Below are 24,939 nucleotides of genomic sequence, written 5' to 3' on the forward strand. Positions count from 1 at the left end.
AATGTACATTACGTGTCGAACTGTCATTTAGAATAAAATGAATACATAATTTGAAGGAAGGAGTAAGGGTGACATACTGTTATCAGTATACCCACGGAACAAAGAAAATTACTTCAGGAAAAATGTCCCAGTGCATCCAAACAATAGCCAGGTGTTGTACAAAGGGAGTGCGGAGGAAAAAGATGCTATGATAAGTCGTAGTAATAAAAAGCTAAAGGTAATAAAGATTACGGGAGTAGCGTTATGGGAACTGGCAGTGAACTAAATATTTATATTTTGGCTTGTACTTATTTAGGAAAGTTGATAGTAGCAAAAATGCAAAAACAAAGAGAGAGAGAGAGAGAGAGAGAGAGAGAGAGAGAGAGAGAGAGAGAGAGAGATAACATTGTTTTCCCCCTCAATAGAATTCTCGTATTTCGTTCTCTCGTCATGTAACAGCAGTTTCTAGAGAGATTAAAGGCTTACACCTTTGTCATCCTGTATTATCTTGTGGCAAAACTTGCACCGAGGAGCGAATTCGGTTGGTAAAATTAGTCTCTAACGTTAGTATTTGGGTCCCACCGCCTGCACGACCATGCTCGTCCTCAGTTTAGGTATCAATATTGGAATTTTTGTGCTTTGTTCTTGCGTAGTACAGAATTATTGAACGCAGCCGCAGAACCAAGTTTGATCTCAACCATAAAGTTACCCGACACAAAGGAGAAATATTTTATTGGAAATGTAAAGTCACCAGTTGTTATTTTGTCATTAATGATCCGATGCTGTTTAAGTTATAGATGGCGTTGATCTTGGGAATTCTGGCAGTGTTTTAAAAAAAAAAAAAATATATATAATACGAAGGTAAGTTATGGAAAATATGTTACCATAACTTAAAATTAATTATTGTAAGGGTTTAAAGCTTAAATATCTCATGGTTGATTTTATATTTAAACGGTCAAAGTTGTTTTTTTCCTCGATGGCAGTCCCTTATTATTTGACAGAATCACTATTTGGATAGTTTTCCGCCTAATATCAGGCTAAATTTTTCTTCTGTATGGATGGTGAAGATGGCTTTGTGATGGCTTTCAGTATCATCAGTTCCTTTAGCATAGCTGTTTTAAGTTTTTCATTGACAAGGGATTGTTTCCGGCAAAAATTGAAGCTTCTAGAACTCTCCTCCTTCATCTGTGGCACAAATTTCTTAATAAGACCATGATAAATCGTGAAAGGCTCCAATAATTCTAACTGCAGGAGAACTTAAGAGTGCTTTAGTAATTGAAACTTGTGACACCTTTTTGTAGTTAGGTTATTTCTAGTTACCGATTGCAAGTCCGGGTTGTTAACAAAATTTACGAAAGTTTGGATATTTTCTTATTTTGCTTCACAAATAAAACAGTATAGGGTCATAGCAGCATGTTATCGTATTGCCCGCAACAAAAGAGTAGTATTAACAAATTCTCTGTGATAATAAAATTAACAGAATACGGTAACGAGTCTCGTCGCCATTCTGAGGATGATTTGAACCGAAGCCTGACAGATGGACAAAACCCTTCAGTGGTTCTAACCAGGTGCAGTTTGGGAAATCAGAACCAGGTGGTACTTGATGTAATCAATGAAAGTATGACAAGAAAGTCTGTCGAGTTATTTGTATATGAAAACCCTGTATTTGGGTTTGCGAGTTTCCAGTCCACTATACAGGAACTTTCATTGTGTGAATTTTTTGTGCTTGTGGATTTTATATTTAAAAGGGGTTTCTTTGTCGACAAAACCCGTAACGGGGTTTCTGTATCGTTGTTAAACATAACAATATGCGGTCCGGTTTCAAGTGCTTTTCTTTATATGATCACCTCAATGTCTAGATTGGTTCAGTTTTGGGGAATATCTTGTCTTGAGGAATTACTTGAAAGTTTTGGTTATTAGTCGGAGATCATTACTGAAATTTACCACAGTATCTCCATTTTCCGTTTTTTGCTACATCTTTGCCATCTTACGTTCTCTCTCCTTCACTTTCTTATGGAGAGTGAATTGGCTGTCTGAAACTCTTGACATGCACAAGATGGAGAGTTGTGATTCTTTTCAATACATTTTGTGAAGAGTGGCTATGATGAGTATTACCCACAGCTCTTTCCCTTGCTGCATACCATGGCTGTATCCTTTGAAAATAGAGCGGCAACTGTCTTTGAGGATCAGTTCCTGGATTTTTTCTTTCAAAAAGAGTAAATCTCTGTCTTATACCTAAAAAAAATCATACGCTTACTTGTCACCCTTTTAGATCAAGGTTATTTCTTTTTCTTGTCGATAGAGCCAGGCCTTTGGCCATTACCATGTTGTAATCGGATGTTGATTCTACTTTCTTGCAAGGTAGATGTCTATTCTGTCTTGATAGATAAGCCTTATCTGTTTACCCCAAAAAGAAAGGAGTTTTTTTCCCGCTTGAACAATAACCTCGCTATTTCCGTTGAAGAATCCAGTCCAGGCAGCTCTTTTCAATAATAAAATCTAAGATTTGTTAATTTTAACAGTTAGGCCTGCCTCTCTGCCCTTGACAATTACACATGTTACACTGACGTTATCTCATGGATTAATTACCCCTGAGAACTAAACCATGGTTCATTCACCTAAAGACTGGTCATTGACCATTTTCTGTTCCTTTCTTGTTCTCTAAGAATATCTACTGGTGTGGGATGTTTTGTATGAAAACTGATTCTGGCTTCTGTTACGATTTTAAACAATTCTTTACATTTTACACAAAACAATTACAGCTCGTCATTTATATTACTATTGTTATTCAGAAGATGAACACTATTCATATGGAACAAGCCCACAGGGGCCACTGACTTGAAATTCAAGCTTCCAAAGAATATGGTGTTCATTAGGAAGAAGAGAAGGTCAAGGAAATTACAGAAGGAGATCCCACTTATTAAGAAGAAACAATAAATTAATACACTAATAAACAGATATAAATGTATTAAAATGCAAGTAGAATACAAGTACAGTAGTAAATGCATTGCATGTGCGCTTGAACTTTTGAAGTTCCAATTATAAGGAAACAAAAAAGTATGGTAAAATAGTACTTTTATGAATAAATCTAAAACATTTAAACCGATTAGATGTTTTTGGGATTAAATACGACCTGTGATTATCTCTTCCTGAGTATCAGGTATCTGGTAGTGATATCTGGTAAGAGAGATTAACACAAGGTGATTGCTTTTCTATGTTAAACTGATCGTTTATTTTCATGAGAGACTTTTGTTAGTTTCTTGTTATGTGAGAAAGCAGTATTTTTTCATCTGATTCTCTGGTAACCTGCTTTCTTAAAATTACGTTGACAACACTGATGCTCTAAATCTTATTTATTACATAACTGATCTGTACTTGTTTTTTGCAGCTTTCGACGGGTATCAGTAATCTTTGTATGAAATTTTGCTTAGCTTATTATTTAAGATGGGTTATACAGGTCGCCGTGAAAACACATTAATTGATTACTTATTTCATCATCCATTTAATTTTTTCCTTATGCTCTTGTTGCTCATTAAACAAACTTAAAAAATATTTAAAAATAAAAGTAGCAACGCTTATTTTATGACTAAGCAAGTGACTAGAGTGTTAATATGTAAAGTATTTGACGCTATTAAAAGTTACTCTCTCTCTCTCTCTCTTAATTTGTTGACGATGTCCTACTAAGTCATATGACTTCACCTTCTCCGTACAAGTACACTGGATAAACACTGATTAAATAGAGTACAAATCATGTGTCTCTGAAGAAAGTTCGCAGTATAGACGACCGAGTTAAATATGAATAATCTGTGGACCTAACTATTTCGTATTTGTATTTTGTAAGCCTGTGATTCTCAAGGGTAAGCTTGCGTTTGATATTGCTTTATTTGACACTACGTCAGTACGCTAAATTTACCTTTTGTATTTTAAATCTGAAAAATTTATTTTGTTGTTTAAAATTTTGATTTTGCATATCGAAAACTTACTGCTCAAATTCAACACTGCTTTGAATATTTGTGATTTTTATTCATACACTCACAAAGGGACCACTTTATTTAGCTCCGTAGTGTCGTATTTTTTTTAAGTGAAATATAATTTTTTTTTTTTTGCCCAAAAGTATTAGGTGACAGGGCCACTGACATTACTGGATATTGCACCTTTAATGTTGGTGATGTTGACACTTTAGAGTACTTTAACACGCAGTATGGAATAAATGTACCAGATTTAAGTTTTTGGTGCTTTTTTATTTTCTTGCAAAATATGTTTTTGAAAATCAAAGTTGACATTTTTCTAGGTGGAAGGATACAAGTAGCTGGCCTTGCTTAGAGTGCAAAATAGTGACATCCCAGTCCTGGTGATATGTATGAAAAGAAAAAAAAAACAAAGATTATTTTCCGGCAACAGCATTCCAAAGCCGTGACGAAAAATAGCAGATGTCATTAGCATAATACCTACCTAAGACTCAGAAGAGGAGAATTCCTTTTCGCCGTCATATCTGCTTAAAATTCATTCACTTATTCCACGCCATCATCGATCGGAGCATAAAATTTACAAATTTCACGTCAGCCAACCCGTCCTTATCTTAGGGACCCTACCCCTGGAGGGGATTATACCTTGTTTTCCCCGGAGGACCAGATCATGACATGTCGAAAACACGCCCCCACCCCACCACCCAATCCCCTCCCCTCCCCCTTCCCCTTGCCCGTTCACCGATAATGAAATGCTAATACACCTATTAAAATCCAAAAACTACCGGAAGGCAGCCCCTGCTGGCGTGCAGTTATAGCACAGTTGAGATGCAGCACACAGTGGTCCCTCGCTTAAAAAAAAAAAAAAAAAAAAAAAGTGCCGCATTAACATAATGTTCGAAGGAAAGTCTCTCGTTATGAGTCTAAGAGTTTTTGGAAAGTATCTTTCTTGTATTTCTGGTCTAAAGTTTTTGTTTTCTTTCGTTTGTCGAGGTAACCTTCATGAATCGTGTTTATTTAGAACTTAATGTATTGATTATTTTCTCTCATTTTGTAAATATTGTAATTATATTTTTCCAATGTTCACGTGCCTTCAGGAAAGTGCTCCATTCTACCAACAGAAACTTCCCAAAATTGTCAACCCGTTTCACAATTTCCAGAAAACATTTTCTACATACAAAAGTTAATCTTGTTTATTGTCTGCAATCAGCGCCAAGTATCCAGGCGGAATATTTTCGATCTCCATAAAGCAGCTGAGCCAAGAGATGAATTTCCAGCGAAGAGATCTTCCTCCTCTTTTTATGTTTTTTCATTCGACGAAAAAACTTTTTCTCTTTCCATTTGTCTCATTATCGAGATGAAAGTTAATATACAAGAAAGGTCGGTCTTTCTCTTCGGGGAAGAAACGGAGACGCCCCCTTCAGCGTCCATTTCGTGCCCTAAGGGTCACAGTCCCTCGTTCCTCCTGAGCGCGCCGCGAGTTTTCCGTCCTTTATGTTTCCATAGCGTTATTTACCCTCCACCAGTCACCGAATATTGGCGACAGTGTATTCAAGCAGATGCACAAAGGCCTAATTTAGTCTGTGCTGACTTTTTTACCTCTTTTTACTCAGCTACACGTCGCCAGGCTGGTAGGAGGTTTGGGAGGGAGGAGGGGTTTTGGGACTGGAGGGGTGTCATTGGGAGGACAGACAAACACGACAGCCATACTCTACAAAATATCCTCAGCTCTATTGCCGTCTTGCGAATGGTATGTAGTGTAACCCTAACATCCCTACTGATCCTCAATTGACGACCTTGTGTAGAAGGCGCTTTAGGCTCTAGATCGCTTGCCACTGGATTCCCTGCCTTACGTCCGTCCGGCGGGACAATATTCAATGCACGGGCAATAAAATTAGGTCCCCGCTAATCTAAGGGGGTCACATTCTTATCCACAGGGCGGCGGAAGCCATCAGGAAGGGAGAGAGATTCTCAATGGCCTAGAAAATACTGATAAAAAAAGGGCAGCCGAGCGCTCGCACTCCTACACACTCCAAGTCCAGGATGCAGTTTGTCCCGTTTAACTTCCAGTCTGTAGGCGAGGGCTTTCAGCGGGCCATCTCTTGGAAGGGGCCCACATTCAGAGGGTAAATAGAAGGAGAGGTAAGAGACGGGGAACGAAGAGGATTTAAACGACGAAGGGAAAAATTAGGAACCATAATATGGGCGGAGATAACAGGAAAATAGAGCGGATTTTGTAATCGGTTCAAGAATTGAAAAACTTGCAAATCAGACGATGGATTGGACCCCTGATGTGAGTGAAGAAGTGAATAGTATAGGGGAAATGGGGGGATAGGGGTTGAAAAAGGACATAGAAAATCGGAAATGGGCGACCGTTTTCTCTTAGGTCTCTTATATTTTCTGTTTTTCTTCTATTATTACCTAAGTTACGTTTATCAGAAGAAAATGTACCTTTCGTTCTTCAAGAAGTTTATGCAAATACAGTATATATATATATATATATATATATATATATATATATATATATATATATATATATATATATATATATATATATATATATATATATATATATATATGTGTGTGTGTGTGTGTGTATATATATATATATATTTATACAGTATAATATACAGTATATATATAGACATATATGTGTGTGGGTGTGTATGTATATATATATATATATATATATATATATATATATATATATATATATATATATATATATATATATATATATATATATATATATATGAATTATTGTCACGTGAAATGTATCTGATTTTGACAGATATACCTGTATGAACATTTGAACTGAGGTAACTTCTTATCCTCTTACTGCTGGAAAAGATTTTGCCATCTACTGCACTGCTTATGACCCACAAATCCCAGAGTCCGAAGAGATGGCTACCTCACCAAATGCGCATGCGAGAACGAGTTAAGGTTTCATTCCATAACTGCAGCAATTTGTTTGAGCCAAGGAAGAATTAAGGAGGTTCCAAATTAACTGTATGGTATTGTCCTACCCAATAGTGATGAAGTATAGTCTCGCACAATAATAGATTATAGGAAACTCACCTATATGAACTTTTTAGAGGACAAGGTAAGGAAAGCTGTATCAATTGTCTACACTTTCAATCTGGGAACATAAAAAAATCCCTTTTTAATTTATAGAGTGCTGTCTGTAGGTCAAAGTTATATAAACGTGTGAAATTTACGTTAATACCAGTAAAACAAAACTCGAATAAACACTTCTAAGTATGTACCAATAAAGAGGTAGGGGACTGTCTCTTGAAGGGGCAGAGAATCGTGAAATTAGAATATCCACATATTCCCATTTGGGTGATTAATGAACCTAAATATATCCAAAAGCAGTAAGCAAGAAATCTGTAACTGGAGTGACAATAAAATCTGAATTCTTAGCTCATGAAGAGATTCCTAAAGACTCCATCAGATTCTAATTGGATAGCTCTAAGACCCGGGATGTGATTGATATTCCTGTTGTGCATAAAGCTGAGACCCATATAGCTAAATTTACAGTAATACTAAAATTTTTATGCTGAATTGACATCCCTGCTAAAATCTCTAGATGGCAGATATTCATTGTTAATTCTTGATACTTTTGCACCCTTAAAGCCAGTAAGCAATTTAATGTTTTCATCCATCTATTCGGAAAATTCTGTGACAGCGCTTTTGGCTTGTATCCTATTACAAATTAATTCATTTGGGTGCGGGTGCGTGTTGGTATTATTAGAAGTTACAAACTGACCATTACAGACAAACTAGATAATATTGATTGTCATTCAGTTCGGTTATGAAATAGCCCATGTGATCTTACTTCAAACAGAAATTAAAACACAAACAATTCTTTTCCTGAGAAGAACTTAAAATATCACATAATCAATCCTCCCACAAGTTTGTTCTGTAACTTAATGACGTCGACCTTAGCGTGGGGAATGTTTCGAACAAATTAACCTCAAATCGATTTCAAGATACACAGAAGAGGTCTTAAAGAATGACATTGATATCAGTAATGCCGTGGAATTTTTAAAATTTATTAATATTTTTCTTTATATTTAACCAATTATCAGTGCTTTACCATTCTTGTAACCCAATCACATCACAGGCAACCTAGCTGTTCCAATGCCAATTTTTCACACCTCATAAAAAACCAACACAAATAATAATTTTTTTTACCTAACTTGATACATTGTGAGAAATTAAAAGTATTAAAACAATAAATATCAGTTTCGTGTGTGTGTGTACAAATGACCAAAATGTTAAAATCTATGACCCCAAGAAGTTTTGTTTATTATGTTATACACTTTAAATTCCTTTAAATATCAGGTCGTTACTTCATTGAGCAGTGGGACCCCTACATTCATTGTCTTGGACAAAGTTAACAGGCCCAGGGATTCACTTTTACATGCTCTTATTTAACTTGACTTCTGTGTCTGTCTGTCTTCTGTCTGCGTGGGTCAAAACTTGTAACTCAATTTTCAACCTGTTCCCTTCGTCCGATGGACTTTAAATTTTGCATGGTCTCTTAATCCTGGTGACAGTACAACCTTACACAATCAGTAGGTCAGCAGTGACCACTAGTGACCCTACAGTGACCTCTCTCAGTATCTCATATTTGTATGAAACTCTTCAGATTTTTCGCATCTTCTTTGACTCGGTAGAATAAGTTAATAATAACTCTACGGATCTTTCAACCCTTCTTTGGCTCGACAGGATATCACATTCAATTTTTTTAAGTTACGATCATAAATCGGTCACATTTTCTGTCAAAACTAAAAATTATAGAGTAAAAGAATTTTTTTTAATTTAAACATGCTTTTATTAAAATATACTAAGACGTAAAAAGTAATTTTTTTAGACACCAGGATATTCTTACAATTAATCATTTCTAATGATTAATTGTGAGAAAATCCTGGTGTCTCAAAAAATTAATTCTAACTTATTAGTGCATTTTAATAAAAGCATGTTCTAGATTGTTTCATTTTTAGTTACATGTTTTGATTTAACTTGACTTTTGCATCTGTTTGTTTGTTTGTTTGTGTCAAAACTGGAAACTCAATTTTCGACCTGTTCCCTTCATTCGATGGACTTGAAATTTTGCTTGCGTACTTAATCCTGGTGACAATACAACCTTACATGATCAATAGGTCAGCAATGACCTCTAGTGACCCTACAGTGACCTCTCCCTTTATCTCAGATTTGTATGAAACTCTTCAAATTTTTCATACCTTCTTTGACTCGACAGGATGCCACGTAAAAAATTTTTTAGTTGCAATCATAAATCGGTTACAATTTCTATCAAAAACTGTAAAAAAATTTTAAACATGCTTTTATAAAATGCACTAAAAAGTACATAATAATTTTTTTTAGACACCAGGATTTTCTTACAATTAATTATGTCTTCAAAATTAAAAGCGTTGGCGCCAAACATGGAAGGAAATGCTACAAGAAATAAAAAAAAATATATTTCTTTTCTTGTAGCATTTCCTTCCATGTTTGGAGCCCACGCTTTTATTTTTGTAGACATTATTAATTTGTAAGGAAATCCTGGTGTGTCTCAAGAAATTATTTTGTACTTTTTAGTGCATGTTAATAAACGCGTGTTTTGAAAATTCTTTTTATAATTTTTTTTCCACTGAGCTTTGGAGTTGCCTTTCGACTTCCATAGCCCTAGCAGGTCTAACTTTTTTAGGGCTAGAGACCACATTTCATCTTTATAAAGCCTTTTACATTTTTCTTTCCAGTCATTGGTGCTTGAAGGAAATTGGGTGTCTGTTCTGTCACATTTATTTCGAGTTTTACTTTAATAATTTTTTGAGGATTTTTTTTCTTTGCTCCTTCTTAATTAAACTTAAATGAGTACCGAGTGATATTTTTGTATTCCCAGCAGAGTTCATTGCTGAGGAATTTTTCCTGTTCCTCACCTTGATGTATTTGGATGATGACTTTTCTACGAATGTACTATTTAGTGATGTTTGTACTTGAGCCTTGAAAGCGGGGAAGTTTTCATCTTGAATTCTCCTGTCACTTGAAACTGTTTCAATTGGCAATTTCTTTTTTCCTCTGTGACGTGTTGAATTTGCATATTGGATGTGAATGCTGATTGAGTGCTTCAAGTCCACTGTCACTAATGTACCTTACTGAAAAGGCATAGGTTCGAATATACCTTGACGAGCGAGTGCGTTGCGTGTACTGTTACCCGCGCATCGTCTCAATAAAGGCATAATTATGTTTGAATCCTGGTGAGGTAGGGTCTCTGTGGGTGCAAGTTATTGTAAATTTGATATCAATAGCTTATTCTTATTCAGTGTTAGAAAGTACAGAAATGTCATGTGCATGATTAGTGACTGCCAGTCATTCAAATATACGCTTATATATATATATATATATATATATATATATATATATATATATATATATATATATATATATATATATATAATTATATATAAATATATATATATATATATATATATATATATATATATATTTTTATATATGTATATATATCATTTTCAAGAACAATAAAACATAATGATCATGTATTTACATAACAATCAGAGTTTTAGAAAATTAATGACTAAATAGGCAAAATAACCAAAGATTTCTGAATAAACAGTTACATAAATAAACATCAATAAAAATTGTCCAGTTAAGCCAAAGGAATCAGATATTCAATTTAATTTCCAAGTCGTTATTTAAACGCTTATTTATTTGATTTATAATATATGTGTGTGTGTATGTATGTATGTATGTATATATATATATATATATATATATATATATATATATATATATATATATATATATATATATATATATATATATATATATGTATATATACGTAAATATATACATATATACTGATATGTCTATACATACATATGTGTGTGTGTTGTTTAGGTGTGTGTAAATATATGTATATATATTTATATTATATATATATATATATATAAAATGAACCGTCGTCTCTTTCACAGTATTAATACATAGTTCCCAAATCATTTTTCGTGTCTTTTGGTGTTTACGATTTTTTATCTCCCCAGAAATTATCGTATAGAATGTAATTAAATAATTCTGTAAACCTGAAAATAAAGAATTTTCTCCAATAATCGCAAGTTAATTTTTTAATATGTTTTTTGTTAATTTTGAAGTTTGCAATTTTTTTATTTGCATTTTATAGGAAAATTTAATTGACGTAATTAAGGGATAACTCATAAATGTACACAGAAAGGTGTATTTTGCAAATTCTTCGACGCATTGATTATTTTAATTATATGTAGAATTGTTTATTTTCATATTTACATAACTGTAGAGCACAAATTCCTCTTGTTATTGCATTTCTCTAATAAAAAGAATGCCTTAAAAAATTCTATCTTTATTGTAGTTCTTTTCTCATATAGAATTGCATATATTTTCACCTCATTATTATTATTATTATTATTATTATTATTATTATTATTATTATTATGTAGAGCTGACAGAACGTAATCGTTCCATAAACTACCGATGAAATTAATACCTAAATTAAGCAAATAAGTATATAAATACCAACTTGGATATTTAACAGGGGGTAGTAAGGGGGTAGTACCGTCAGTCCACCTCACGGGTGCACTGTAGGCACTACTAAAGGGTCTTTGCAGCATTCCTTCGGGCCCTAGCTGCAACCGCTTTCATTCCTTTTACTGTACCTCCATTCGTATTACCTTTCTTCCATCTTGCTATCCGCCATCTCCTAACAATTATTTCGTAGTGCAACTGCGAGGTTTTCCACCTGTTACACCTTTCAAACTACCAACTCTCAATTTCATTTCCAGCTCTGAATGACCTCACAGGTCCCAGTGCTCGGATTCTGGCCTAAACTCTATATTCCATTCCGTTCTATTTGCTGCTTAAATGCCTTTTTCCTTTGGCTTAATTGGACTTAGTTTCTGTTGATGTTTATTTATTCATCTCTTTATCCAAAAATCTTTGGTTATTTTGCCTGTTTTGTCTTTCGTTTTCTGTTACTTGAATTATTATGTAAATGTGATCATTATGCATTATTGTTCTTAATAATAATAATAATAATAATAATAATAATAATAATAATAATAATAATAATAATAAAGGTCTCAACCTACAGGAAACGGAAGTGCTTGCATGGTGAAGGTGGACGGCGCAGTGTTTGTTGGGCGTTCAACAGGCTGCTGATGCAATTTCTATAAAAACGTATGAAGTGGCAAATGTTGTGGAACTTTTCTGCTCATGGAATCCATCCAAGATTCAGAAGTTAAGGTAGGATCAATGTCTTGTCTTTTCCCGTGAGCCATCCTTGTTAGGGGAAGCCGCTTAATTTTGAAATAATAATAATAATAATAACAGATTTAGTGTTTTTCTCTTTTCAAGTTTAAGAAAAAATTATGATGTTTGTAGATGTCTGTAAAGTACAGCGCTTGTCTGAGCGTCCATTATTAAAATTTTATTGTGAAAGGTGTGTGCTTTTTGTGTTGAATAGTAACCACACACACACACACACACACAGATGCTTTAAGTACAGGTGTTTATGCATAGCTACATAACCTTTCAAGTATGAATCTTAGCACATTCTCTCTCTCTCTCTCTCTCTCTCTCTCTCTCTCAAATGGAAGCAAAATATTCGAGTCCAACTTGCTCTGAGAAGCTGAAGTGAAGGGCGCCATCGCGCATGCCCCGTAATCTGGGCATGCGCCTTCAGGATGATCTTCTGGGCTTCAGTCGAGATCACCAAAGAATACGTCGGTAATCCTACCACTTCAGAATCTCAGTTCGATTGTAGAAGAGGCTTTATCAGATCATAAAACATTTGAAGTACGAGTTTCGCGTGTTGTGTGATAATGTGGATCATCTGACGTCCCTTTTTGTGATTCTTTTATTTCTTTTTATTTTAGGTTTTTTCTAGTTTGTCGTTTCTCTCGTCCTCGTTTTCGCACGCAGACCGGCAGCCATATTATATATTTATTACTGATATGTAACACTGCCAGTAAAATTTAAGAGTTTTACAGTAAAATTTAGGAGGAAATGAAGCAAATTGTAACTTAGAAGGAAATGTGTAGAGATTTCATGAACAAGCATCACCGATACCCCAAACCAACTCTTTTCTCCCTGGTGTTGACGTGACATCAATGCCTGAACTTGGCCACTCGCGGCTGGTTCCTTCTCAGTAACGCTTTGCTTCGTAAATGGCTGTGAAGAGTCTTTACTCTTGTCTTTATCGCCTCCGTAAATCACTCTCCAAAATTCCTTGACACCTAAAGTTCTGTCGATTGCTGTAACAGATATCATGAAGGAGTGTTAATGCCAACCAACCTCTTTGGGGCTTAACCAGAAGTGGTTCAAGTCTTACAACTACTTCTTGGGAAGGCGCCCGGGTGACGCGCCCGGTCGAAATTCGCGGTGGCGAACTCGAGAGGCAGATGGTGCCGGAGATTCTCTCCTTTCCGGGCTAAAATTCATAGCAAATTGTCTCCATATTGACACATCCATGATGGCGACGTCCTTGGAAGGCATTTCGCCTGATGCTGTATCGCGTTGGTGCCTCCAGGAACGGGAAGGGGCCCCTTTCTACCCGGCAGTGCGTCTGCTATCACAGCCGTGATCGAGCACGCTTGATAACGTTCTTCAAAGCTCTGTAATACCACTTTACTGTTTAAGAGTCAGGGGCTTGTGTCTTGAGAGACCTTAAGTCCTTTTCCAAACTGAATTGGTTTTGTCACACGCCCTCAGATAGTTGGGCGCTTTTGGACACCGCCGCTCGAGATGTGAAAAGTTTACACTCCTCTTACAGCTGATGGTAGCGTGCACATTTGCTGGCATCTTTTCACTTCTTGCCGACAAAGTTCGCGCCGGAAAGCCTTAACTGATTGCAAAGTCTGGCTGCAAGATGCTCAATTCGAAGGGAAACGTGCTCATGTAACATCAGTTTCAGATGGCAAAGATGATGACCATTGCTAATCCTAAGAGGACCTTTCTGCTACGCGATCCACCTCGCTTTATACTGGTGTCTCAGGCATGTTGTCGCCAAAGGAATTGAAATATTACTCGATCATTATTAATTCCTTGTACTTTCAAAGAGTTTCTTTTACATATACCAGTAACATTTGATGGTAATATATTTGTTACTTCACATTTCTGAACAGCTCACAGGAAATTATATTCTGAACTCAAGTTAGGCAAAATCATCAAGTACCTGTGCATGTCATTAATCTCTTCATTTTGCAATGATAGTTAAAATCATCTTGTATATGATCAAAGTTGGTCAAATACCAGTCATCATCTTAACCATCGAAAAGTCAAACATGATTTACTTTCCCAAGTTCTCCTTAAGAAGTAGAGTTTATGGAAGAGCTTAACCGATGGTTATTGTCTTTATCGAGAGGCAACGACGCTCCTATCTTGACCGCCATCTCCTTATCTCTCTAAAATTAACTTTATCTCCGGTGAATGTGACCTGCCTGATACGCTCAACTGCCCTTATCGGTGTTTTATCAGCTGGTAACCCTCCGTTGGCGGTGTGTTTTTGTTTTTTTCGAAGTACTGCGAGCGATTTACGTAACGGCAGTTATCCATTGTAACTTGGTTTGAAGGTAAGGGAAGAAAAAGAAGAATTTAACGGAAGATTTATCTATGAAATTCGTAAGAAGGAAGTAGAGGAAAAATCGCCTTATTCTCCAATGTGCTTGCGTCTTACTCATTGGTCTGTTTATTTATCAACCATTTTCCTTAAGAGTTTTAAGAAATTTCTTTTTTTCTCACATCAAGAATGAGATGCGAACTGTGAAGTTTATTAAATTATATATAACAGCTAATGCTGCAGTACAGCATTCGCAATTTTTCTAAGTAATATTCAGTAGCTGAATGACAATGAATATTGTTCCCTAATTCAACCATTGATCTCGAGGTGGGCTTCTTTAACAATTCAGTATCAAGATAAAGAGGCAATATTTATAAATTGTTATTTTTATGTTTTATGTAAATATGTTATTATTGTCATAGCTGAGGTTTTTAAAAGACACTCGAAACACCTTTGTGAGGGGTTACTATCTCTTTTTGATACAAGTGAGGTTATCATGATAAGGAGCATACGCTGTGGTATTCAAGGGAAAGGTACCAAAACATGTGTCTCGGAAATTAAGTAGCCCCAAGCACTGCCCATGGTGGTTAATTTTTTACCATATACACAATTTATCTGGAGAGGAACTGGCTTGTTGTAGAAATGGGTCTAAGACAAGGATATGTTGCGTTGATGTGACTGCTCGATGTCTTTATTGATGGAATGACGCTAGAAGTCAAGGAATTGACAATAGATGTAGATATAGATGCAAAGTTCTGCAACAAGAAAAATTGAGTGTGAAATGGTTGATGTAGTGTTCATTTATTTAGGATAGTAAAGAAAAAATCCAGAGACTAGTAGAAGATGGAAAGTGTTTGTAAGAAAAAATTTAGAGTAAATGTTAGCAAGAGTAAGGCTATGAGGGTCAGGGAGAACTAGGAAGAAGGAATGGTGAGTGCTGATTTAAATGGTGAAAGAATGGGATCGGTTGATTAGTTTTAAGTATGTGGGAGAGATCATAATGGATGATAGTAGGATGAGAGAATAATTGAGTCACAGACTAAGTGAGGCAAGGAAGATAGCAGAGTGTGTGCAGAATACTGAAAAGAGACTTGAGGCGTCTGTGGAAGGCCAGTTGGGAATGTATGAAGGGAGTGTCGAGCCAACTCTCTTTATGACAGTTGTATAGATTTGCAGCGCAAAATAAAAGTAAAAGTGTTGAATCTGTCGAGATGGAAAGTGGGCATGGTATATGTAGAAAAATAATAAGATATAAAATTGCAAAGATACATACGATAGGTAGAATAGTTGGTGCACGTGAAAGGACAGATAAGAGTGATCTGGGATGGGTCAGTCATGTGGAAAGACTGGACGATGATGATTTGATGGAAAGTGTCTATAATACCCCAGTTTTAAAAGAAAAGAGGAGAGGAACACTCGCACGTGGTTGGGGATGTTTTAGACAGCTGTGGGTAAGGAAATGCCTTAATATCATGAAATTCGGCAATTCAAGTTGAAGGCTTTAGCAGTGACCACTGTGTAGTTTTCCCTCTGTAGCCACCTCCCTGTTAGGGGAAATGGCTTACTGTTGAAACAGTCATATATATATATATATATATATATATATATATATATATATATATATATATATATATATATATATATATATATATATACATATATATACTGTACAGTATATATATATACACACACATAGCCAAAAATCCCCTTAATATTGGATTCACTTTATGATGGCAAAGAATAATTTTTTTTACTTTACCCAGTCGTAGTACTAACGTTTATTAACATTATAAAAACACTGAACAATTATATAATAATAACAACCAGTGTTAAGTGGAAAAGTCTTTATTTTTTTAAACTATTCGTAGTTCTAGAGGTATATTTTTTTCCCTGACAATAAAAAATAAAAGTGTCTATACGTTTCTTTAAAAAAGCATTCATCAGAATTTAGGAAGAGACAGGTTTTTTTTCCGTGCAAAACCATGGAAAATTACCCTTTCTACAGGAAATGCACGTAATGCACGTAACATAAATTTTAAGCAGGGTTGTTGTTATTTTAGGTATGTTATGAATTTTGACAACACAGATACAATGACATAATACATTGTAGAAATGAAAAGAATGTTATACTGTTTCTTGACTCAACAACTAAGGAAAACGGGAAAGCTTAAGTAAACAGTTTAAAGATGAAAATGGACAGCCTATTGCAGTCTTGCGCAATGCCTTAGAGGCTGATCTTAAACAAATAAGATCAACGACGTAGCCCCTTCTCTACCCAAGCCATGACCAGTGGGAACAAGGCAGTGGTTCCTGAAGACAGCAGGTAGACCTGCCCCCACAAAACCTACATCCCTAGCTGACAGGAATGGTAATGTTGGTGAAATGCTTTGAGTATCATTCGAGTCATTTCAAGTTCACAAACAGTAATTATTTCAGCTACAAATTTAATCTTCTTTCATCAGGAGCTTACATTTCACTCTTAATTTTACTTGAAAGGAGTTACTGTAAGGATATGTTAGCTCTACATATATTAGATTAAATTAAGCTTTTGTTCTGGTTTGATTTATAGTTTTCATTCCTTATTTTTGTTTCTACTACGATTCATCAGTCCTCTCGAAGATGTCTAACAAAACTAAAAGCTAAACCAGTCAGGATTTATACCCATTTCATTATTTTCCCGTTATGGATCATATGATCCAGTGACTAACATTTTGTATTATATCACACATTATATATATATATATATATATATATATATATATATATATATATATATATATATACATATATATATATATATATATATATATATATATATATATATATATATATATATATATATATATATATATATATATATATATATAATACTTGCTCTTATAACACAATTCCATCTAGTAAAAGTTGCCCTTCAGCTGCATGCATACCACTGATATGTACAGTACTTCTTAAGCTGTTACCTGTCCATTGAGGGAGACAGTAGTTTCCGAAATATAACACTAGAAAATCTACCATTTTCTCGTTTTTATAGGTGGATTTTATGTTTCAGTTTAGCTTCAGAAATATAAAATTATGTGATTCATTCAAGAAAAGAACACGGGACACAACTGTATTCAGGTTGAAGGACCGGGAATCATATTTTAAATCGATCTTAATGTTTGCTAAGGTTGCATCCACAATGCTGTTAAACGTGCCATAAACACAAGTCGGAAATTTATACATATCACAAACCGACTGAAAACAAGTCAACAACCGTAAGTGGAGAAATCATTTTCGGCAAGTGCTTTATAATCATTCGAAGTACTAGGCTGGCGAGGACTACTAATAAATCGTTGATTTGTATTTAACCTGTTTGTGATACGAGTGCGAAAGTTGTCGACATGTGTTAGTGACATGCTGTCCTGCAGTGTGGGCGCACCCTAATGGAGCAGGAGCCCAGAGTGTTTATTCCGAGTTTTGAACACAAAAGGTTTGACCCCCTAGATATTATGAAATAATTATGAGAAATTAAACTGAGTTCATGAGGAATACTTTTTCCACAATTTCAGCTTTGTAATTGAACCTCTGATGGATTTGGGAGTTATGGCGGGTGGAAAGCCAGAGATAAATTTGCTGGCATTGGTCATTCTGAGTTCATAAGGCCCGAAGGAAGGCTTTTAGCAATATTTCAGCCTTGTGTTTTTAACTCTGAATGAAAGTGGATTTGAACCTTCGGTCGATTTAGGAGTTGCTGGCGGGTGGAAAGCCAGAGAGAAATTTGCTGGCAATGTTCATTCTGAGTTCATGGGGTCCCAAGGAAGGTTTTTATGAAAGTTTTAGGCATATGTTCCTTACTCGGAATAAACGTGAATTTGAACCCCCCTTTGGAAGCTGCTGGCGGACATAAAGCCAGCCTTTACAGTGCTGACATTGCTCATTCTGTGTTCAGGGGACTCCAAGGAAGGTTTAGGAAGTTTCAAGCATATGTTTTTCACTCTGACAAAAAAAATTTTTTCCAGTTTTTAGGGTTCATTTTTTATGCAAAAGCCAGAGTTGTGATCCGGCAGCAATACATTTTTGAGATGTTGGGGGTAGGCACTACTTATCTAGGGGGTCAAACCTTTTGTGTTCAAAACTCAGAATAAACACTCTGGGCTGCCGGCCTATAACTCTCTTTCTCAGAAGGTACAACTTTGCGTTTTTCTAACAATGTAAACCATAACATGATTTCTTAATAACTCTCGACAGACCAGTGTATCTGATTCTAAAATTTTCTTGAATTTTTTATAGCCTAATCGCTATTTCGAAAGCATTTTAACGCCATCAAAATTATATGTAAAATGCTCTTGTTTGCGCATTTTAAAACTCTCTCTCTCTCTCTCTCTCTCTCTCTCTCTCTCTCTCTCTCTCTCTCTCTCTCTCTCTCTCTCTCCGGATAAATAGACCAACCTGGTTTTACTTCATGTTCCACGTGTAGTCTGTGATTGCTGATGAAGGACATAATGAAAGCTCTTTTTTTTTATTGTAATCCTTCTCGTTGGTCGTAGATTTTCATCCCCAAACGTTATCCTATTATTCTTCTCACCTAAATTCCTCTCTTATATCGGATGTTAAAGATTGTTCCGTACTGAGAGCACTACATTTTGTTTTCGTATATTGAGAGATCATCATTGGACTTCATGTCTTTCTGAAGACACACACATATATATATGTGTGTGTGTGTGATGAAGATTCCCAGGTGGGCGTGGTTTGTGCTCGAAAATGGGCTGTCGTTGAAATCAATTTGAATCGATTTTTCTTCTATAGCATTGGGAACAACCTCTTGAAAATGAACTGGTTATATAATCCAGGAAATACAGAGGAAGGAAGAGATATCCACATTACGGAAACGAATATTATAATCGGGTTTATCCTCTTTGCTAAGCCTAGCTTCAGCAACCCTTTTCAAGTATTTATCGACTGAGTAATAGACAGCACCATATGTATTTAATCTATTCATCCACACGTGAATCACCGGAAGTCTCTGTAAAGTTATATTCAAGTCCATTGTTGACGAAAAATGGGTAATCAAAGTTATCTTTTGTTTCTAATTGAATGCTGTTCAACTGATTCTCACGTGAAATACAATTAAAAAAATGAACGAGTTGTGCAGTTGATAACCCGCTTAGAAAAAGAAGCTTTTTTGCTTCACTTTAAAGGTCCTTCCCCCGTATCACTGATATATACCTCAAACTTTTTTTTCTTTATGAGATTAGAGGTTCGAAGTCCAGTCGTGCATATCATAATGATTTAAATCACGACGTCGGTTATTTGAGAATCACTCGTCCTGAGTTGATGAAGTCCGTGAAAGAGCTTTGCAAGTAAAGGATATATTGCTCAGTTTACAACTCTCTCTCTCTCTCTCTCTCTCTCTCTCTCTCTCTCTCTCTCTCTCTCTCTCTCTCTCTCTCTCTCTCTTTTTACATTCGTTTTGTGAAACAGCCATATTACGGGGTACACCTGACTTCGCTGTTTCGATGTTTGAAATATAATCTGTGATTGCTGGTGAAGAAGGTAATGGTTGACCCTCATTCATTTTTATTTCCCTCATTTTTCCCCTCTTTTACTCCTTTTCCTTAGGGCTTTGGATAGGTAAGATGGCAAGCTTGCTTGTTCTATCGACGTTTGCATAAACTAACCAAAAAAATTATTGGAATGATTAAAATAGGAACTCAATGATATTTGACAGAGAGAGAGGGCGCTAGGCTGACAAAATTGCCATTGACGCAAAGTGTATAGGCCTATACAAGGTCTATAGAGCTCTATAGACCTTGTGCCTACATATCGGTAGAGGAAAGGGCTCCTCTCTGCCTCCTCTCTACTGCCAACAGCCTGGTGTCAAACCAGAGAAGAAGAGAAGACACGAATGCCGGGGTCATCCATCACACAAGAGAGCGTAAATGATATAAAAGAGGCTCGCGACCGTCCGCACGAAACACTGCCCGATGGAGTGTGTTATCAGGCACGATGTCCCCTTCCTCGTGCTTCACTTCACTCCAACTGGTCTTCATCTTTTACCTTCATGGGAACCCATTTGCAACTTTTCCCATCTTTTTTTATTGATTTCTTGGGTCATACAGCATCAGATAAGCTTAGGGGGCCGTTATTATAAGTCTGTGTTGATGACGGTAGCTTTATTTATTTATTTACCAAATACTCCAAACGAGATTTGCATATACAAACTCGTACTAGTAATCTTGGCATGCGTAATTCGACAGGAAAAAGAAGTTTCAGTGCAGTGACACAAAGAATGGCGTGTTGAATATCTTTGCGGAATTGCATAATGGAAAAATAATTTGTTTGCTGCACGCTTATTCGATAAGATTTCGAATAGATAAATACGTGAGTAAACTACAGCGTGACAAATTTATCTCAGGGGTTCGATAACCCTTGATTCTTTCGGTCATGCGAAAGAAATCGTTGTATCCCCCACAGTTCTCGCTCCGGTTGCTACTCCATATGCACCATTTCCTTAGGATCTTAATTGGTATAAAGTGGAGAATAATTGGGGGATAGGAAAGATAAGTTTAACCCTTGGATATAAGCGGCTTTTTAATGTTGGCATTATCTCGCAGAGGGGCTGACGAAATTTAGTGTGGGTTCTTGATACAGGCTTCATTCCTCTCTCAGTTTCTAAAATTCTCTTCGGCTGTCCGATTACTGTAGATTAATAACATGCTTCAGAAGGGCCATAATAGCTTGGCTAATACTACCCTTAAATGGCTTACTTGTTTCTTTGAACGGCTCTAAAAATCTGTGAGTAAACGCTCTATCTTTTTGTGCAACATCGTTCCACAAATTTCGGGAGGACCTTGCTTTCGCTGTCCTCATCTGCTACTCGGTTCCTTAATTCCGGTCAGTTCCAGACGGGATAAATTTCTCTTCTGACTTAATATAATAGTGTCATACCCTTTCTGTAGGCACTGCTTTATTGCATTCCTGAACTGCATTACGGAGAGCTGACTCCCCTTTCTAGCTTCTTGGCACAAGACTCTTCCTATGCACTTGGTTTGTGAGGACACTGACAAATCAGGTGTTGGACAGATAGAGCACTCTTTATATCCAACTCTGAAAATTAAATAGCCATTTGCGGTCTCCAAGTCTGAGAGACAGTGACCGTGTATTGAGGAACGGTCATGATGTTGTCAACTTTGTTTCATAATTCAGTGCTTAAAACGGAACAGTAACTTCTTCTGGACTCTAGATTGGATAAAACAGAAAGGTATGGCACAGCATAAGGCCACTGCTTTACAAATCGAACGAAGCGTTAATCCAAAACAGCAGCAGCAGATCGGCGGGATTTTGACAGGAGAGGCTCAAGAATCGAGTGGATTAAATGAGGAAGCGAGTAACTTTGTTACTTTATTTTTAATATATGACTATTGCTTTTATCCACTATGCATCATCTTTTTATGTAAAAGTTAGCATTTACAACCGAGAATTATATATTTTTTTCTTATGTTCCTTGAAAACTGTATGGATTCTTAGTTGACAACATGTATTTCCCTTCGCTAAAGTTTTTTGAATCCATACAAACCCTCTCCTCTTTCACTCTCGTGTTGACGACGCGCACCCTCGTGGGAAAAAAAAGGAACAGATGGGAGGGAAAGAAATTAGGAAAAAAGGGAAAGAAAAAACTGAGGGGGACGTGGTCGAAAGCAATGACCTGAGAGGCAGAGGTTATCTCCCTTCCAGCTCATCTAACGCTTCGGGTAGTTCAGGCAAGGACTCGGGCGGCCAAAGTCCGACAGCCAATTCGCTTTTGTCGTCGCGTTTTTAGTGTCCTTGGCCAAGGATTCGGAGGAACGGGAGGACATGCGTCATATTTTTAAGAGTCCTTTGCCAAAGATTCTAGAAAATGGCAGAGCGTATTTGAAGGTATTAGCATCGTCGTTTCTCTGTCATTTGAAAAATTATCTTTGTTTTGGGATTATTTTTGCTCCTAATTAGTGGTCTCTCATTGTGGTATATAACAATCAGAGACATCCCTTAATGTTTCTTCGTTCACACATTTAATCCGTTGGGAATACTAACCCATACCCTTTTTTTTTATGTATTTTGAAAAAAAAGGAACCATACTGATAAAAAAAAATTGTGATCGAAACAGATTTTTAAGGAATAATACATGATGACAGTTGTCCATGGCTAAGAAATTCGTTGATGACCGCTGTGGTTGTAACACCAGTTTACAGAAACCAGTGATTGTGAGAGGCTGGTAGTCTTAGGGCTCATGAAAAGTTAAGATATAGGATATCAAAAGTGCCAATCACATGGTCATGATTTCGTAATCAGTTGCGTATAGGTATACGCAAGCGGATGATAATATACTTCCTCTTGCTGATTTTGTTCTTGCGTCTGCATGGACAAACTTGTATTAGGAGATTATCTTTACCTTTTATTATTATTATTATTATTATTATTATTATTATTATTATTATTTTATTATTATTTTGTGGTTTTCAGCAGTTTTCAAATAATGTTTGCTACTTGTAGACCAATCCATGGTCCAAAAAAGAATGCCCATACCTTTTTCACACTAAAACTGTTCCTCTCAGTATACTCAACACTTGCTTCATGCAGACTTTCAGCTCCCGTGCGGGGTAGTGCCGTTAGTGCGCCTCGTGCGGTGCACTTTAGCATTACTTAAGGTTCTTTGCAGCGTCTCTTCGGCCCATAGCTGCAGCGCCTTTCATTCATTTTACTTTGCCTCCTTTCATATTCTCTTTCTTCCATCTTACTTTCCACCCTCTCCTAACAATTGATTTTTAGTGCAACTGCGAGGTTTTCCTCCTGTTACACCTTTCAAACCTTTTTACTGTCAATTTCCTTTTCAGCACTGAATGACCTCCTAGGTCCCAGCGCTTGTCCATTGGCCTAAATTCTGTATTTTATTCTCATCTATTCCAGATTTTCAGCACGGTTGAATTAACCGATGGGATTTTTCCGGCTAATAGTTGAGAAAAATCACCCGTTACTTTTATCAGTACCACCATTCAACTATGTCGTATGGAATTGTATGACATTATTAATATATTTGCGTTGCTGTTGTTTATATTGTGCTTCATAACGCTTAGTTTCCGACTTAGATGAAATTTGATATATAATATATATATATATATATATATATATATATATATATATATATATATATATATATATATATATATATATATATATGTGTGTGTGTGTGTGTGTGTGTGTGTGTGTGTATGTATGTATGTATATATATATATATATATATATATATATATATATATATATATATATATATATATATATATATATATATATATATATATATATATATATATGTATGTATTATGTATGTATTAAGTACCTCAGGAGCTGGTAATTATTTTACCGTAGTATTTCTAACATATTTTTCAAGGTCACAATTCAATTAGAGGTCGAAATCTTTGAATATTTTTCCTCATATCTCCAAGACTACGATAGTTAGAGGTCTCTGGTCTTCAGAATTCGGCACTGTTTCAGATACTGTATATTTTTTTTACTATTTTTGACACCGATAATTGTTTTCCCATAATATTCCGATTTCGACATATTTCACGATCAAGGTTCAGTTGAAAGGCCAACTTTTCCAACACCCCTTTTCTCAGATTTTAATGAAAATTTGAAAATTATTTTTATTATTATTATTATTATTATTATTATTATTATTGATGCTTACTTTGAATGGCAGCATCATATTTTTCTAAGACTTTAATGAATCTTGGTATTTATGTTCTGTTAGGGCTGGTGATTAGCTCCACAAAAATATTTACATTTTTTTAATTAACTTTGTGCATCTTTAAATCCGTGGGACTTCAAAGTCCACGATTTTATTTTGGCATGATTTTCGTGAAACATGACAAATAGGTGTGTCCTTTGGAGATTAACAATTAATCCCTCACCTAATTATTTTATCATGACCTATTGGAGGTCACAGTTCAACTTAGATTCCTAAATTGTATAAGTTTTAGTTTTCTGTAAAAGAAAACTATTGAGATGGCGATTTGTCTGTCCGTCCGCACTTTTTCTGTCAGCCCTCTGATCTTAAAAACTACTGAGGCTAGAGGGCTGCAAATTGGTATGTTGATCATCCACCCTCCAATCATCAAACATACTAAATTCTAGCCTCTGTAGCTTTTATTTTATTTAAGATTAAGGTTAGCCATGGATCGTGCATATGGCACCGCTAGAGGTGCCAGCCGCCGACGCATCTTCACTTGACCGCATCTGGGGAGCAACTGAGTGCTGTCCGGTCGTGGCTGAGAGTTTCATACTGCAGTATATCGTGAGTTTCATAGAGCATTATACGCTGTACAGAAAACTCGATTGCTCTGAAGAAACTTCGGAGCATCTTTT

At 35.9% G+C, this 24,939-nt stretch overlaps 1 protein-coding gene and 1 long non-coding RNA gene across 2 annotated transcripts in view; one reads left to right on the forward strand and one right to left on the reverse strand.

Annotated features, from left to right (window-relative positions):
- LOC136852560 (uncharacterized) overlaps positions 1 to 24,939 on the forward strand; it is a 364,973-nt gene that overhangs the window by 326,182 nt on the left and 13,852 nt on the right. Inside the window, exon 4 of the long non-coding RNA XR_010857181.1 lies at positions 12,091 to 12,242. This is a non-coding gene — a long non-coding RNA (uncharacterized lncRNA). The remainder of the gene's footprint in view (positions 1 to 12,090; positions 12,243 to 24,939) is intronic.
- Positions 1 to 24,939, reverse strand: part of LOC136852556 (homeobox protein Nkx-2.2a-like) — a 221,554-nt gene that overhangs the window by 33,974 nt on the left and 162,641 nt on the right. The gene's annotated exons all lie outside the window — the stretch shown is intronic.

The sequence above is a fragment of the Macrobrachium rosenbergii genome, chromosome 25 (genome assembly GCF_040412425.1).
Source record: "Macrobrachium rosenbergii isolate ZJJX-2024 chromosome 25, ASM4041242v1, whole genome shotgun sequence".
In the NCBI taxonomy this organism is placed as follows: domain Eukaryota; kingdom Metazoa; phylum Arthropoda; class Malacostraca; order Decapoda; family Palaemonidae; genus Macrobrachium; species Macrobrachium rosenbergii.